Source organism: Mytilus californianus, unplaced genomic scaffold (genome assembly GCF_021869535.1).
Source record: "Mytilus californianus isolate M0D057914Y unplaced genomic scaffold, xbMytCali1.0.p SCAF_4, whole genome shotgun sequence".
NCBI classification, from domain to species: Eukaryota; Metazoa; Mollusca; class Bivalvia; order Mytilida; family Mytilidae; genus Mytilus; species Mytilus californianus.
The window spans coordinates 55,494,826-55,511,438 of NW_026262690.1; the positions used below are offsets into that span (position 1 = coordinate 55,494,826).

General features: G+C 32.5%; 1 protein-coding gene and 1 long non-coding RNA gene across 7 annotated transcripts in view; both read left to right on the forward strand.

The window, feature by feature from the left end:
• Window positions 1-16,613, forward strand: part of LOC127698485 (beta-1,3-galactosyltransferase 1-like) — a 98,121-nt gene that overhangs the window by 71,097 nt on the left and 10,411 nt on the right. Inside the window, exon 1 of one of the 6 annotated variants that reach the window (XM_052201979.1) lies at window positions 9,476-9,707. The exons of the other annotated variants lie outside the window; for them this stretch is intronic. The gene's annotated coding sequence lies outside the window, so the exon portion shown is untranslated. Of the gene's footprint in view, window positions 1-9,475; window positions 9,708-16,613 lie in introns of those variants that run through there. 6 annotated transcript variants of the gene reach the window in all.
• Window positions 1-16,613, forward strand: part of LOC127698541 (uncharacterized) — a 191,307-nt gene that overhangs the window by 46,506 nt on the left and 128,188 nt on the right. The gene's annotated exons all lie outside the window — the stretch shown is intronic.

A 16,613-nucleotide genomic window follows, 5' to 3' on the forward strand; every position in this document is an offset into this window, starting at 1 on the left:
ATTGGTCCATTGTACATTACATTTTTCTGATAAATATTTATTAAACTGAATAAAACCTCACCAATGATACTGTACTCGCAATCTATTCACCATACACTATGTGTAAAATAGGAACATCTTATAATAAGTAACTGTATTTTATTTAAGGAATGACTGTAATATTTTTTCTGTCTATGAAGAAATAACATAAAAAATGTGGTGCACACTGAATAATCCGTGCCAAGACTAAATTCAAAATTGCCAAGATGTTAGAAACGTAACAATATTTCGACGTCACAATATAGTTATAATCTTCGACGACATTGACGTTCTGTCGCACCTGTTTCATACGTTCGCATATAGTGTTTGATTTTTTAAAATATTTAAACAGCCAAAATTGAATTGACTCAGAATACGTATAAATTGTGGTCTCGAATCCTGTTTTTTTTTACTCTCCCGTTGAACCATAATATATGAAAACTTGATGTTAAAAATGTCAAAACAACAAAACAAAACAAAAGTTTTGATAAATACTAGACAAAGGTTTCATGATTGTGATTAACAAGCTAAAGCAAATCTCCATATCAAAATTACGCTTTTTTTATGGTTCTTTAGTTGTTTTAAATTTCCGTATTTTTTTGGCACGTTATAACACTTTAGGAAAGCAACAAAGCTAAAACATTAAAAACAAAAAACACTACATGTACACATCTACAAGAAGAAATGTTGAGTTCGCCGAAGAGACATTGACTAGATTATTTTCCACTGACAAGTTATTTTGCTACAGTCAGCACGTGACTCTGTAATCATTCCGTTGAGTAACCGTTTTTTTTAATTTTCATATTGCAATATAGGTCCAGTGAAATATTAGAAATTATTCGAATACTAATGTACAGGCAGTTTGCAGATTAAAGTAAGCAAAAGAATAACAACCTCATAATTGTGATTAAACTAAACTTTTAGTTTGTAGGTTTTATTCTCAATTGGAAATGAATTACCACTGGTAAACTAAGTGAAAGAATGGTCTGCATCTATTCCTAAATGAATGTTTCTAATACTATATACAAGTGCCATTTTTTCTACTTCTACTTCTACTTTGTAGTGACCGGCTTCAACACGTTAAAGTTTATGTCACTTGTACTACGCATTGCTTTGTGGAGACGTATATACAGTGAAAATTTAACAATTTTATAATTATAAACAAAACTGGTAATAACATTTTTACATAGTGGTAGTGCATACTTTTATTTAATCTATTTTTTAATATTAAGATAAAACTATTTACACATGATGAATTTACTGACTGTAGGTGTAGGTTGAGATGGCTGCTTTGAACGACTCTATAGAGTCGCTCATTACAATACTCAGAGGAAGGCTGGTCCAGTTTTTAATTGTTCGTGGAAAAAATGATTGTTGGCGTATTTGTGTTCTGCAGGATGGAATTTGGTATGCGAGTGTGTGCATATTCACGGACTGTCTGAGCGGTTGTATTAGTCTGTCTGTTTTTGTGATTGCGATGAGATGATATGTGATTTTATAAAACATGACAAGGCGTGCATCTGGTTTTCTATTTGCGAGGTCTCTCCATTTTAAATGATCTATCATGTCACTAACACTTAGGGTGTTTCTGTGTCGGTTAGTGACAAACCTAGCAGCCCTTCTTTGCACCTTTTCTAGTTTGTTTATATCCTCAGTAAAGTAAGGTAAAAATGTATAAAGTATAAGCATATTAAGTCCCATATCAATCTGGCCGGCAATCTGTTCTTCAGTCCCAGGTGTTGACCGGAGTGTATATAAATGTGGACCCCTTTTAGATTTCTTATGCCTGCAAATCATGAATGTGGATGACATTTTTAAGCAGTACTTTAATTAATTTTAATCTTTTAGCTTTCCCATTGTATTTGTTCAATAAATATGAACATCTAAAACTTATTTCGAAGCCTTAAAAAAGATCGCTATAGACAAAAAAAGTCAAGGAAATTCTTGATGTTTCTTTGTTGGTGATATTTCTATTTTAATCGTCGTTGAATGTGAAGCCAGGCAAATTGGATTTAAATATTTGCGAAATCTTAAGTTAACATAACACTGATTTTGTTGGAAAATATAAATTGTAATTTAAAATTTTAAGTTTCATTCGAAAAATAAAACAAGAAAAAATATGACAGTTGAATGTTTTAAGCTGTACAACTTTTAATATTAATTTTACTTATACAAATCGTCATGAGGCCGGCCGAAATAAATTTATCTTTACTCGTATCAACGAAAATGCATTTGTAAGATTTTGATAATAGGATTGGTAAGCGTTTTACAGTTTATTTCATAGATAAATAAATCTAAATCCTATATTTCATCTTTGTTCTTTGGTTGAAGATTATACTATTGACTTCCATACCAGTCTTTTTATGAATTAATGAAGATGTAGGCACACTGTTCGTTCATTTTTTGGTAGCAGGGTTTATAAATGAATTGTTTGATTGCAAATGACTTGATAAAATATTTCAGAAGTTAAATGGAAAAGAGTTGTTTTCATTGAAAATTAGGGAAACAATTATTTAAACTTTCAGTTTTCAATAAAAAAAGTTCTTTTCCTGTATGTTACTGAAAGCAATTGTTTTCAACTAAAACAGAATGAAATTTTTGTCAAAGAAAAATATCTAACCTTTTGCCTCCATGCATTCGCAACCCCAACCCCAACAAAAATAAATGGTTAGTTTGTCTTGTTGGCGATTCATCAAATTTTTAATTTGCAAATTAGTTGAGCTTAATGCTACATAAAAATGATTTTATCTTACAAAATTTATGGTACAATATCTAAACAGATTAAAAAAGATAGACCTATTCGTTCAGGTGGCTTATGGCCTATACAACAGTATACCTCATTGCACTCCTTACCTTGTTTATCAGGCAATGATTCCGTTTATTCATGTATATTAGACAACATCAAGGATATCATAGCATTTTAACTGGTTGTTTTCTTTTTAGGGGAATTCATTATAACACCGATTTTGAAAATACACTGTGTCCTAAAACATAATATAATTGTCTATTTAAGCGTAAAAATAAATGTTTTTTTTTTTTAAGTTTTACAAGTCTCTCAGAATACAGTTTCTCCTTTTTCTCCTTATTGCACTTTCAAAGATGACGAATATCAAATTAAGAGTTTTTTAGAACTAAAATTCTTATTTGAGAATCGTTTTGTGGTATATGTATTCCGTTAATAAAAATCTATGATTGCATATATTAAGTATCTTTGATATACAGACAGACGTTTTGAAAGATATTTTTCTCTGCAAAAACCGTTTTACTTTTTAAAAAACATACCACCGAATTAGCGACATGGAGACATAAATAGTATAAATATTCCAAGTAAAGTTCATGACCTGAAAAGATCACCGAGAATACGATGCTGTTACGAAATGTTGTCAGTATTCATTGACAGACATTTTACGACAGTCATTGTTTTGTAGCGACATCACAAAGTACAACTTCATTTGTTCCTAACCGACGCGACAACGGTTTCAAAAATACAAATTTCTCTGTAAATGTTATACTTATTGTAAACTAAATGACCAATTTAAAAGGCCGACAATAGTGAAATACACGAGAGTACAGAAAAGACAGACATTCAAAGCCTGATTTATAACCTTGAGGAGGCACAATTTATTTTGTTTTAGTTCAACGGTTTCGTGTAATCATTATTTATTTGAAAACTCATCAGAAAATTAATAAGGAGCAAGGCTCGAATTCAATCTTAATTGACTAGGATTGTCAGTTTTCCTACCGAAGGTCGGTGGTTTTCGCCGGGCACTCCGTCTTCCTCCGCCAATAAAAACTGACCGCCACGAAATAGCACAATAGTGTTGAAAGTGGCGTTAAACACAACTCAATCAAACTATCATAAGGAGCAAGACAAAAGAAACTGCTAAAAAAATCATGGATCATACAAGATGATCATAATAACATTAAACTCTTGGTCATTTTGAAAGAGCCTTTAATGAATTGTCAGCGAAATATCTTATTTATTTAACCACGACATATTACATGGCAATATTTATGACCAATTCTAACTCGTTTAGTGAATGGATAAGAGTTGGCATTTGATATGCATTGAGTCGGCTAGAATCTTCGTCGATTTGGGCAGGGTACAACATGAACTGGTCTGATAAATATGATCATTCAACGGTATTTTTAAATCTTATTCATGTAAAGAAAAAAATACTCGGATACTGTTTGGATTTCATTACCTTTAGAAACTAATATCGATAAAAATGTTTTTTTTTCATTTCAATTTGATTTTTCAAATTTTAAATTGCTAAAGGTTGAGCATTTAAACTTTTCTCTCGTTACTTTAAAACCTTCATTCATATTTTTGTTATAATCGTAAATAAAAGGAGGTATGAGAAGAGGTGTAGGAATGGACTAAAAAGTGTTGGAGGGGGCAAACATCTGCAATATATGTTTTCTCAACAGTGGATCGAAAAGGGGGGACAGAAACAAGAATCCATTACAGACTTCTAGAATTGCTCAGAGGACTGGTACCGGTCCTGTTTTCACTTAATTTTCCTTCTTTTCCACGTTATATTAGTATTTTAAAATTTAATAAAGAAAAGAAAGAATTAAAATAAATACATTTAGACATAATTAAATATATATTCTCAATTAAAAAAACGCTTCGGTGGTATCGTGGTAGCATATTCACCTCGGATGCGGGAGGTCCTGGTATCGAACCCCGACTGGGTTAAAACCAAATACTTTAATTTATATAAAATTGGTATTTTCTGCTTCTCCGCTAAGCACGCGGCATTAAGGAGTAAGAGCAAAGACTGGTCGGCTCGGAAGCAGAATATTAATTAAAGAGTCCGGGTAAGGTAACATGTCTTCCTGTTACCTTGTGAACTAGCACGTTAAAATCCGGCTAAGCGATGTCGGTCAAGTACAAAGCAGGGTAAATATCCATATCACTGGACATTAAGCAGCCATTCATCATCATCATCATCATCATCATCATCAATTAAAAGCAAAATAAGAAACAAATATGTTGCCTGTCTATAGGAGCTCAATTTCACAACGTGGCGATCTTTTAGATTAGCTGTTTGTTTCAAAAACTTTTGCCGTAAACATAATGATGAACTATTTTTTGGCAGGTACTCCTTTGCAAACAATATATTTCACATCTTCGCTAGCCAAGGGTTATCCAGTCCCTTCCTCTAAGAGGAGGGGACTGGATCGTAAACCTTGGCTAGCGAAGATGTATATTTCATATCTTTTTCACAATTACATTTATAATATCAACTTTATCATTCACCGAAATTAACGGAATACCTATTTTCTGTGTTCATTAATGCTCAATATCATACAACCTATGGGCATGTAGAACAAAAACAGGATGACAAACTGTACCAAAACCAAAAGTATTTTTCGCTCACCACTTTGAAAATCAATAACTAAAAAAAAAATACAATGAGCTTTATTGTTTCATTGCTTAAAAATTATTTTTCTAAAGTTTGACAATGGAATTGACTTTTTGTGGACACAAATCCAAACATTTGACGTTAATAAAGCATGATATTATATGTAGCGTTTGTTCTAGAACGGGAACCTGTCGTGAATTTAAAAGTGACGTAACAGACGTAAACGTCACACTACTACAGACGTCAATCGAAATGAAACCGTTATTTTTTTAAACTAAATATTGTTTATGTCACCACAACTAATTTGGGTATATTTAATACAACACAAACGATGAATCTGTACTTCAAAGTAATCTTCAGGTTTTACTTATAATGGGCCAAAATATTGGCCCCATGGCATTTTTGAGAAGTTACAAAGGCCAAAATATTGGCCCTTTGGCACAGAACTTGTTAAAGACCCGACTTACTTTCTTTTTAGGGTTATTATATTTGAATATATATATATGATTTAATCTCTTTTCAAGTATCTTATTGTAACTGACTCTTTCGTAAATGCTTCCTGATTATGATCTCTGCTTTTCTTGGTATTTTCATTTATCTTAACCCTTAGAGTGCCACGGTTTTTTGGGGTAAACTACCGTTGAGTGCCAAGAGGTAGGCCCTAGATTTGAAATTTCAACGGAAAACGTCACAAAAGAAGCGTAACAATGCATAACGTCATGCAATTGTTTCCGTATGGAAACAATTCTGTTTCGACGGTCGGCGTTTGTCAGTTAGATTTTTTTAGGTAATAGGTACGGAAATGGCCAATCTAACTGATGTTTATGAAATATACAAAGTTGATATACCCATTAGAACAGAAAATATAAAAATAAGGATGCAAGTAAATTTTATAATTCGGCGCAAAGAGCGAACTAAATATTCTTCAGAAAGAATTACAAAAATGTATCAAATGTTAAATTGTATTTCCTCAAATTTCAATATTTAAAACTATCCTTGTATGTCATTAAATTTTCCGTTTTATTGATATAAAATTTACAGTGGTAACCGAATTTGTGTTTACTGTATGAATCCTTTCAAATGGACATGTTATATATATAAAAACTTTGAAATTTAGAATTTGATGCACAATGCAGTCACGACGTTACCGCTTAATATTTTTGCCTTTTTTTCCTGCAGAGCAGACTATATATGTATATATACCTTTTTATAATAAAAAAAAGAAGTTCGGTGACCCTTATAGATTTTATATCAATAACACGGACATTTCAATATCAAATTTCAAGAATGAACCATTTTTAAAAATAATTCGTAAGACATGATTTTGCCATGTCTTGAACTTATGAGTGTCGTGTAATCCTTTGACCTCTTCCGCATCTTTTTTTCCGTGTCATTCACAGTTGCTGATCATTTATCAAAAGTTTGACAAAATTACGAAAGGGACAATAGAAAAGCATTACTTATGTCTCACCCTACGCAATTTCTGTTTAGAAAAAAAATTGTTTGATTATCAAATTGGGTGTAATATTTGTGTAGTAGGGATCATGCCATACAATTTATGACAGTGTTTGTTGACCCCTTTATGTTGTTTTTTTCATTTTTGTATCGTTTGTTTGCTGTTTAATGGATGTACAGTCCCATTAAAGATATTTTATTTATATAAAATAACACCGTTTTGCACATAATAAATATTTATCTATATATATTAATTTTAAAAACACTTCTCATTGATGATAGTTTAACAATCATGTCTCCTCTTGCATTGATTATGCAACCCCTTCTGACAACGAACACATTCAGTTCTAGCTCTATGCCTAATCCCATGTTTCCGGTCAGAGCAAACAATGCAGTCCTTTTGTTTACCGTGCTGAAGCTTCCTGATACCTGGCTGTGGGATCAACGGATTACTTTTCTTTTGGAGATGTTCAAGTGCTAAACTGTCAATAACGCTTTGAATGAACTGAAGTCTTGACAAAGGCGGGCGTTCATCGGTGGTTAATATAATATATAAGAATTAAATAAAATGCGATGAAATATATGAATAAGAACTTTTTTCCAAACTCGACAACTCTTTCTTTTATCATTGTATGTCACAATCCAGGGGCGGATCCAGTCATTTTTAAAAGGGGGGTTCCCAACCCAGGATAAAGGGGGAAGGGGGGGTTCCAACTATATGTCCCCATTCAAATGCATTGATCGTCCAAAAAAAGGGGGGTTCCAACCCCCGGAACCCCCCCCCCCTCCTGGTTCCGCCACTGCAATCATTTGAGCTGCCAAATCAACACCTCTCACGAATGTGTTGTATGCACACAGAACTTTTGGTTTGCCCGTATTTGCAAGTGCATTATAATTTGTTGAAACAACTATTACTGGTTTTCGTCGACGTTCGTTTTTTTTATAAGAACATATAAGGAGTGGTCCTTGCCTAGCAAACACAGGCTCATCGACATTAGGTTTGGCATCCTTTATCTTTTTTGGAATTTTCCCAGATTTTCTTATGGTACCTGTTAGATAGGTGTTATGTCTTAATAGTGTTTTAACCAGAGAAATCGAGGTGAAAAAAACTATCAACAAATATATGGTAACCTTTTCCCAATAGAGAAGTGGAGCTCAAAAGGTTCATTGCGACATTGGTACCTTGAAGTGTACCATTAGGAACAGGATCATATTTTTTCCCCTCGTAAACTTTCATGTGTAGTATGTAGCCAGTTACGGCCTCGACCAACATCCAAAATGGTATTCCGAATCTAGAACGTTTACTAGGTATATACTGTAGCATAGCTGTTCTCCCTTTCGTACCTACTAGTGATTCGTCGATTGAAAGTTCCTTTCTTGGGCAGTAATAAAACAGAAACTAGCGGTTCACAAAATATATAAGTGGCTGAAATCTTTGTGCAGGACGATAGATTTGGTTATTACGATTTGGGAGCCTGTTATCACAAACGAGTCGGAGAAATTTGAAGATGTTTTGAAAACGGTTTCTTGAAAACATACATCTGAACCAAGGCGTTGACTGCGATACTGATTTTGTATTCCAGTACTCACTAATCGATACTTTTCGGATCAGACCCATATTAAAAATGACAGAAAGAAAACCTTTAAATTCAAACATCGTAAGTCTTCCATTTCTCCTCAACCTACGTTTCCTTGATTTCCTTCCAATATAGTGACGAGCTGTGTTACACATATCATTGGCATAACTGAAAATAAATATTATAGATCTAAATATATGTATCGTGTTTGAAAGTCTTTTTTATTAATTTTATTGTCTGATTTAAAGATTAATTTGTTTCTACGGTATTTGCTGTTTCAGTCGTAGTCTCACAGGCACTTGTCTCAGAAAAAAATTAAGGTCTATAGGAAATTTTTTTCTGAGACAAGTGCGTGCGCGTAGTCTTAATATTTTTTTCAATAAGCACTCATGGTTTTCACAATGTTGGTTTTTTTCGTTATAAATCTTTTGCTATCGGTTTCAAATATTAACGCATTTAAAAAACTGTATTTTGAAGGTATATCATTTTGGATTTTAACAATTTGATTTGAAAAGAAAAGAATTGTTTGAAGAATATTTGCAGATCATTTAGTCTTCTATTGTTTTTAGTTTTATCCAGAAACATGTACCATGTAAACGTTATCAGAACATGTTTGTGCTTCGAATTTTTGTGTGCTAGTTTGCCAGTTAGTACGTTTGTTTTGTTAAGCTAATGACACTTTTTATATAAATTCATATTCATTCAGTAAACGTGTAGTGCATGGAAACAGAAACACCGACAAATGTCAAGAGAAGACATTTAATAGTTGATACAGGGCAATTTAAACTTTCTGATGTTTTTTGTTAGCATAAATAGAAAAAAACTTTCCTAAACCAAACAACAATGAGACATCATTTTTCTTTTATTATCAGAAATAAATAGTGTTTTTTTGTCAATAATTTCCTTTTTTGAACAAAAGAACTGAGTATACAGCTTACAGATTTACCGTGTGTTTAAATATTTCAATTTATATTTAAATAGGTGACAATAAGGTCAAATCGGATTATTTTGTTAGGTATTTTCTCAATTTATATTTAACACACAATTAGTTATGACTTGTCTTAACAAAACGATTATACTGTTAATAACTACGAACAATGTTTTCATTTATCTCTGATTCAGATATAGTAGACTACATGTGCATATGCAGGTAAATTCAAAGGAATTATCACAATTTCCGGCATTGATTCTTGGTTTGGTGTAAAGTATCAATAATGTATAATAGTTTTCAATATTGTTTTGTGAAATATCAGAACAAGAAATTAGCAGTATGAACCATTAGATTGTAAGTAATTTATAATAAATTTTCAAATTTAAATCAAACATCAAGTTCATTAGTTGGGTTCATTCCTCCTATTCCCACTTTTTATAAATCTGGTAAGAAAAGTTAAAATTTCATGTGGGAATAGGGGGAAAACTTGTGCAAACAAAGGATTATACTGTATAAACATTGTTTAATCAACTTTAAATTGACAAGTGTTTTTTGGATAGGTAAAGGTTATTTTTGTATGTGTTTGAATTCTGTCTTTTAAATTTAAATTAATATGAAAGAAATGGAAACAAATATAAGTAAGTTATTTTATTTCTTTTATAACACATATTCAACAGTAGATTCAAGCAAGCATTATAATATGAAACAAACAATACAAGTTAACAGCACTAAAACAAACCACACTTTATAGCACACACATTAGAAATTCACTTTATATAAGTCTATTGATGTTTAATAATCTATTCAACGTGAATAAGGTGGGATGCTGCATCTCCAAACTGTACTGTTGTGACTTCTAATAAGCTCTTCTAATCTGTTGTTGATTTCGACATACTTTCGTTTTGGGGCCACTCTCTTCCCACCGGCTGTATACTGGATCATGGTCAGGGATTAGCTTCCTCATCTTTCAGTAGTTTTATGAGTTTAAAGGTGTTTGGATGAGGATGCTGGGCATGTTTCTTCAGCTTGCTTTGCCATCCCTCTAGATGGTGGGTATTGCTCAGTCCCTGTGTTGTGTAATGGTCCCATCAGTATTTTACACATAGTCTGTAAAGGGCGTGTAGTTTATGTTGGTATAAATCAGTACCAGTGGATACATTGCGCCGTCAACCATTGTGTGAAATGTGTAAAGTCTATGAAATTTTATTTTCGTCTAAAGTAACCGATAGGGGGGAATCTGATATTAATAAATGTTTGTCAATATTTATTGTTAGGTTTTTAACTTCTTTTTCAAGTTCACCCTTTTCATTTTGAAAGGAACCTATGGAGCTAAAAATCTTGGGAAAGGACATTATTTATCTCATCCGTAGCCGTTTATATTTTATCAAAATCATGTGGATCATTAAGCTCTATCGGTCCTGTATCGGTTAGTTTTATTTTAAAAGAAAATCCAAAACCCTTTCATTTTATTTTTTGCATTTATACATTTTTCATTAAACTGTCGGATTTTAGCTGACCGTTCTTTTCTTTTGATGGCCTCTTGTACTTGTGTTTTCCGATTGAAATAAATTTCTTTAAGTCTTTTGCCAATTTCGTCATCATGCGCATGAAATTTAGGTTTACAAATTCAATGATTTTTTAATCTTACTTCTGTTTATCTGATTTATTCTTTCTTTTAAGGTAATTCTTTGAAGAAGAAAAAATATATTACAAATAAACAGTGTATTAATTTTTATTATTTTTTTTAAATAATATACTTAAACAGTGAAAGAAATATGTTTTCTTTTAAAAAAAATACACGTAAATCTTAGGTGAATTTTTAATTAACCTTGATTGTTATAAAAACAAAATATTTATCAAAACATCTATTGTTATTTGCATGTGGGGATAGAAGGAATAGTTATTTTTAAAAAGTGGGAATAGGAGGAAGACACCATTAGTTGCTATTGGCTTTGAACTCGCTTTTAGTAACTGCCAATCTGATGAGTGAAGCCACTTCCAACTGATCTTATTTTGTGCTGTTGGACCATTGTCCCAGGTTAGGGGACGAATATTGAACGCTCACAAACCTTGTTTAACCTACCATATTATATATGTGTCTTTAGTCAGCCTTAATTCAGTGGTTGTCATTTGTTGCTATCTGTCATATTTGGTGTTGGTTTATTGTTTTGTCTTTAATCATGCCTTTGGTTTTTTCGTTTGAATCGATAAGCATTTTGTCATGTCGGGGCCTTTAATAGCTGACTATACGGTATGGGTTTTGCTCATTGTTTCAGGCCCAACGGTGACATTTAGTTGTTCAAATCTACTTCATTTTGGACTCTAGTTGATAGTTTCATTGCCAATCATACATCATATCAATGATTAGTCATATAACATATGACCTCAGAGACAGTATTTTCTTTTTCTGCTTGTTCTCTAATATTTTCGTTTTACTTATTTTGCTATTCGTCATCTTTTCTTTTTCTTTTTCTGTTTGCTGTTTTTACTATTAAAAAAATGAAAAATGAACAATGATATAAATTTTGTCAATATAACGGAACTAAAACAACTGGCATACAAGTGGGAGGTTAAGCTAGCTATAAAACCAGGTTTAACCTACCATTTTCTTCGGAAAATACCTGTACCATGTCGGGAATATGACAGTTTTTTTCCATTTTTTCAGGTAGTTGATAGAGTCTTACGTTTGATTTTGTCAGTTTTTATGGACTTCCCCTTTTTGAATTTATCTTGGAGTTCACTATTTTTGTTATACTTTGTATTCATACGTTAAATCTGTAAAAAAATACGTCTCACGCATGTTTTACGGATGTTTAAGTATAGGTCAAACATCTATGAACTGACATTCAAATCACAATGCAATTTTTTGATACGTTCGCTAAAGCAACGCGTGGTTATTGGCTATTTTACATGAGAGCTGGTTTCGTGTTCCTCTAGGGAGCGTGTACAAAAAACTGTCACACCTATGACAGGGTTATGAAATTTAACATTCAATTGAAAAGGCGTCAAGCGACATGCCAAATAACACTCCACATAAACGATAGCCTTGAGAGAATTGACGAGAGATTTTCATCACTAAGAGGTTCTGAACAAAAAAATGATCTAACACAGGCACTAAATTTTCGTTTAACGAAATTCAAAATTCCGGAAAAATACCTTTTCTATGCTATAATGCTATTTTCCCGGCCATTCATAACAATGAATAATGAATATGTTTTTGATTAAGTGGTTATTTGAATCATCCAGTAGAGAATGTAGTGGTAATAAAAATTACTTCCATGCAAACACTTAAGAATTGGAATTATTAAATTTTTGTACGTTCTAGAGGAGGACGTTACTAGTTATAAGCTCAAGATGAAATGTTCTGGAAAATAGTAATAATGAACAAAAATAAAATAAAATCAGAATTACAATGGTAATAAACTCCCCACGTACAAACTTCAATTTTTTCTACCATTGGCTATATACTTCTTTGGAACACGCCTATTCTCTATATATATAAGCAGCTAGGTAAGAAAGATAAAAATAAGTACCAACACCATCGATTGATATGCAGCAGACTCTTTTGAATTTAAGTCACTTTGCTAAGAATTGTGCAAACAAACTTCCATTTACAAATCAAAATGAAAATAAATTTACGTCATAGTATATAGCATCATCAGTCTTTATACTAACTTCTAAGGGAATGTGGGTAAAAAATGCCTCTCCCATTTTTATGTTCTACATTTGAATTTCCTGCAAGATTAGGCCTGAGTCGGAAAAGCAGTTCTAACAATCATAAGCACCTGTGAGTTATGGCTTTAATGGACATCTATTCCTACAGAAGGTTCCGAATTTATGCAAATTTTCAAAACTTTGATAATAAGAAAAAATTTAAAAAATGTTTTGATAAATCACATATTTTATTATTTTCAATTTGACAACTTTTAAACTGTCTTAAATATCAAACTATCGAAATCACGCAATAACTTTCTGTTTTTTTTATTTTAATTTGATGCTTTGAGACTTTTTTCTTTCCTTATTTGTTTCTTTCAAAAATGCCAGTTGTGTACCTCAGCTATGTGGAAATAATGCGTGCAATATTTTTAAAATCTTTTCACAATTAAATCTGGGACTATTATACTAACGTCAATATATTATGTCGCAGATAAATTTTGACTCTAAAAGAAAGGTTACACCTTTAAAAAAATGAATAGCATTTTTAAATTGGGTTATAGTTTGAAATAACTTTGACATCGACAAACTACTGTCAACTTTATTTATATTCAATTTTAGTAGATACTAGAACACACTCGCGACATCTTACTACAGAATAAACTGTTTTGGGGGAATGTTAACTTAAATTTCTGGTAGTAAGCCGTGACCCGTCACTGCCAGGTTTGGAAACTGAGTAGGCAAATGCTCACATTAAATCTGTACAGATACAGTGTATTACATGTCCTCCTTTACACCATAACCTATGGTGGTGCTCCGATTTAAGGAGGGAGATACAGAACATACATACATACAACCGAAAACTATGTAACATATACAATTGGTATCGGTATCGGATTCGACCCGGAAGTTGTTAATTTTTGATAATATTAATTATGTGGGGAAAAAAGGGCCTGGAATGGTGTAGTTTTTAATCAACACCATTGTCCTATATTAGTTATCTATAAAGTGGAATTCTTTGATTCGTCATTTTTACATCATGCCGGCTAAAAACTGATGATTGGACCTCGTTATTTTAGTATTATTGATATATGTATACTTTATTCTCTAAAAACCTGAATACAAGTTTACAAAAAAAGTGCAATATAAAAACAAATACAAAAGTTGAGGGTAACCAGCTGCAGTACGATAATGTAAAATGAACTACAACTTTAAAATATGATGACATACATGTATAATAAACGGTTAAACTAGATATGAAGACATCAGTCCGATGTTAGGGACTAACCTTTTTACTAATACACTTAATGAATGCACACAGTTTTCTTTAAACTGATTTTTTTTAGTATTTAACAGTGAGAAAATTGACATTATATTTGGACTATGTGAAAATTTACTTTGAAAAAATAATTTTCGTTCGTTTTGCAATTGAGAACAGCAAAGCAAATAATAAAATTCATCATCTATATAACCGGAATTACATAAATTACACATCCTTTCACTGCAGTCAATGTTTTGCCATGTCCCCATTTCTATAGGCAACGCATGACATGTACATCTCCTACTCCATTTCCACAAAGATGGGGTTTTTTTGAAGGGTAATATTTGCTACATTTTTTGCTTGCAGTTCAAAAATCTCGATTACTTTGTCAAACTTTTCAACTGAACAATTTGAAAAAGGGTATCAACAAGCGATGTAATGCAACAATGTTGCGCGTAATGACGTGAATACAGATAGCGATTCATGTATTTAGCATTTCATTGAACACATTGGATTCTTTTAAAACAAGACTATGAACCAGAAGTATAATAAACTTTATTCATATGAGGAACATATTGCAATCGTGGGCGGGAATTTGTTTTGGTGAGAATTGGAAATAGTGTTCATATATGCATGAAGCTGTAAAGTATTTAATATAGTTGTGTGCAGCACTCATTTGTAAACTAGTAATAAAAACACAATTAAAATGTTTAAAAGAGAGGCGAAAGGTACCAAAGTGACATGTTAGGGTTAGGGTTAGGGTTCAAACTCATAAGTCGGAAATAAACTGACAACGCCATGGCAAATAAGAAAAAGACCAAAAGACAAACAACAGTACACAAAACACAAGATTGAGCAACACGAAACCCTTCAAAAATCGGGGTGATCTCAAGTGCTCCGGACGGGTAAGCAGATCTTGCTCCACATGTGGCACCCGTCGTGTTGCTCATGTAAGTACAAATCCGGTGATAAATATAATTCGGTAGGTCACATTCGAGGAAAAGAGGATAGGATTGTAGTTACGACAATTGGAACATCTCCGTCGTCATCTGTGAAACAGATATTCCATAACGGTCAACCAACTCGTGATGGCGTCTGTATAATTTATGGGGGACCGACTTTACTGTATCTGTTATATCCTTTATCTCAAGTTCGATGGGATAGATGAGTTCAACATAGTCACTTAACTTTGAATCTTTTAATGAGAGAACATCATCTATATAGCGGAAAGTGAAGTTTAAGGATAATGCTAACTTCTTTTCTTTCGTTTACAAAAACTTCAGTGAATGCAGACAAAAACTTCAGTGAATGCAGACTAAATTGTGGCAAAATATATGTGTATAGTAAAGGAAGAAAATGTGAGGTTGGGGAAATAATATTATTAATTCTCCTTTATGGACCCTCTTATGACCGACACACAGTCTGCAAACACCTCAGAGCAGAAGAAAAGGTTTTCCATTCATGATTTCATTTAAATGAATACTAGAACACACCCGCAAAATCGCGGGCATTTAGAGCTTGGTTTAAAGTATGTAAATTGTTGTATGATGAATTTTTATAAAAGATTTTATGTCTGGAGAATTTCAGAAAAGGTATCAAAAGCCCTCTCCCTTTTTTCAAAAGTCCGTTATTTGTTTCCTTTCTGTTAAATTCCATTATTTTCGCGGTTCTGGTCTCAGACCACAATATTTCTTCCCCTTTGCTACATGCATTTTTTGGTAAAAGTCAAGTTAAATTGCACCGCTTCAAACATGAAATAAATAGAACTGCTTTTAGACCATTATTATTCTAATAAAATATGCTTCTAGGACACTCCATCAGTGTTTTTTTTTCTTTTGAGAGCCCTAGCTATTAACATGCCAATGGTAAGATTTGAATCTTGAATAAATGACTAAGGCTAATTTCTACCCTACTTTCATTTTGGCCAAATCACTAATTTCACTTTCAACAATAAACTTTTTCCACATGTTTATCCCAGGAATATATAACCCATATATGACATCATGTAATATTATATCTTGTGGATTACCTTAGCCGTATTTGGCACAACTTTTGGAATTTTTGGTCCTCAATGCTCTTCAACTTTGTACTTGTTTGGCTTTATACATTTTTTTATCTGAGCGTCACTGATGAGTCTTATGTAGACGAAACGCGCGTCTGGCGTATTAAATTATAATCCTGGTACCTTTGATAACTATTTACTTATTTATATATGCAACTGATATGACCCCTTAAATAGTAAACATTTCGAAGAAAACAGTAGACAGAATACTTAGGAAGCATTACCCAATATCATAATTGGGAACTATATTCCAAGACCACGAACAAAGGGGATTAATTGTGAT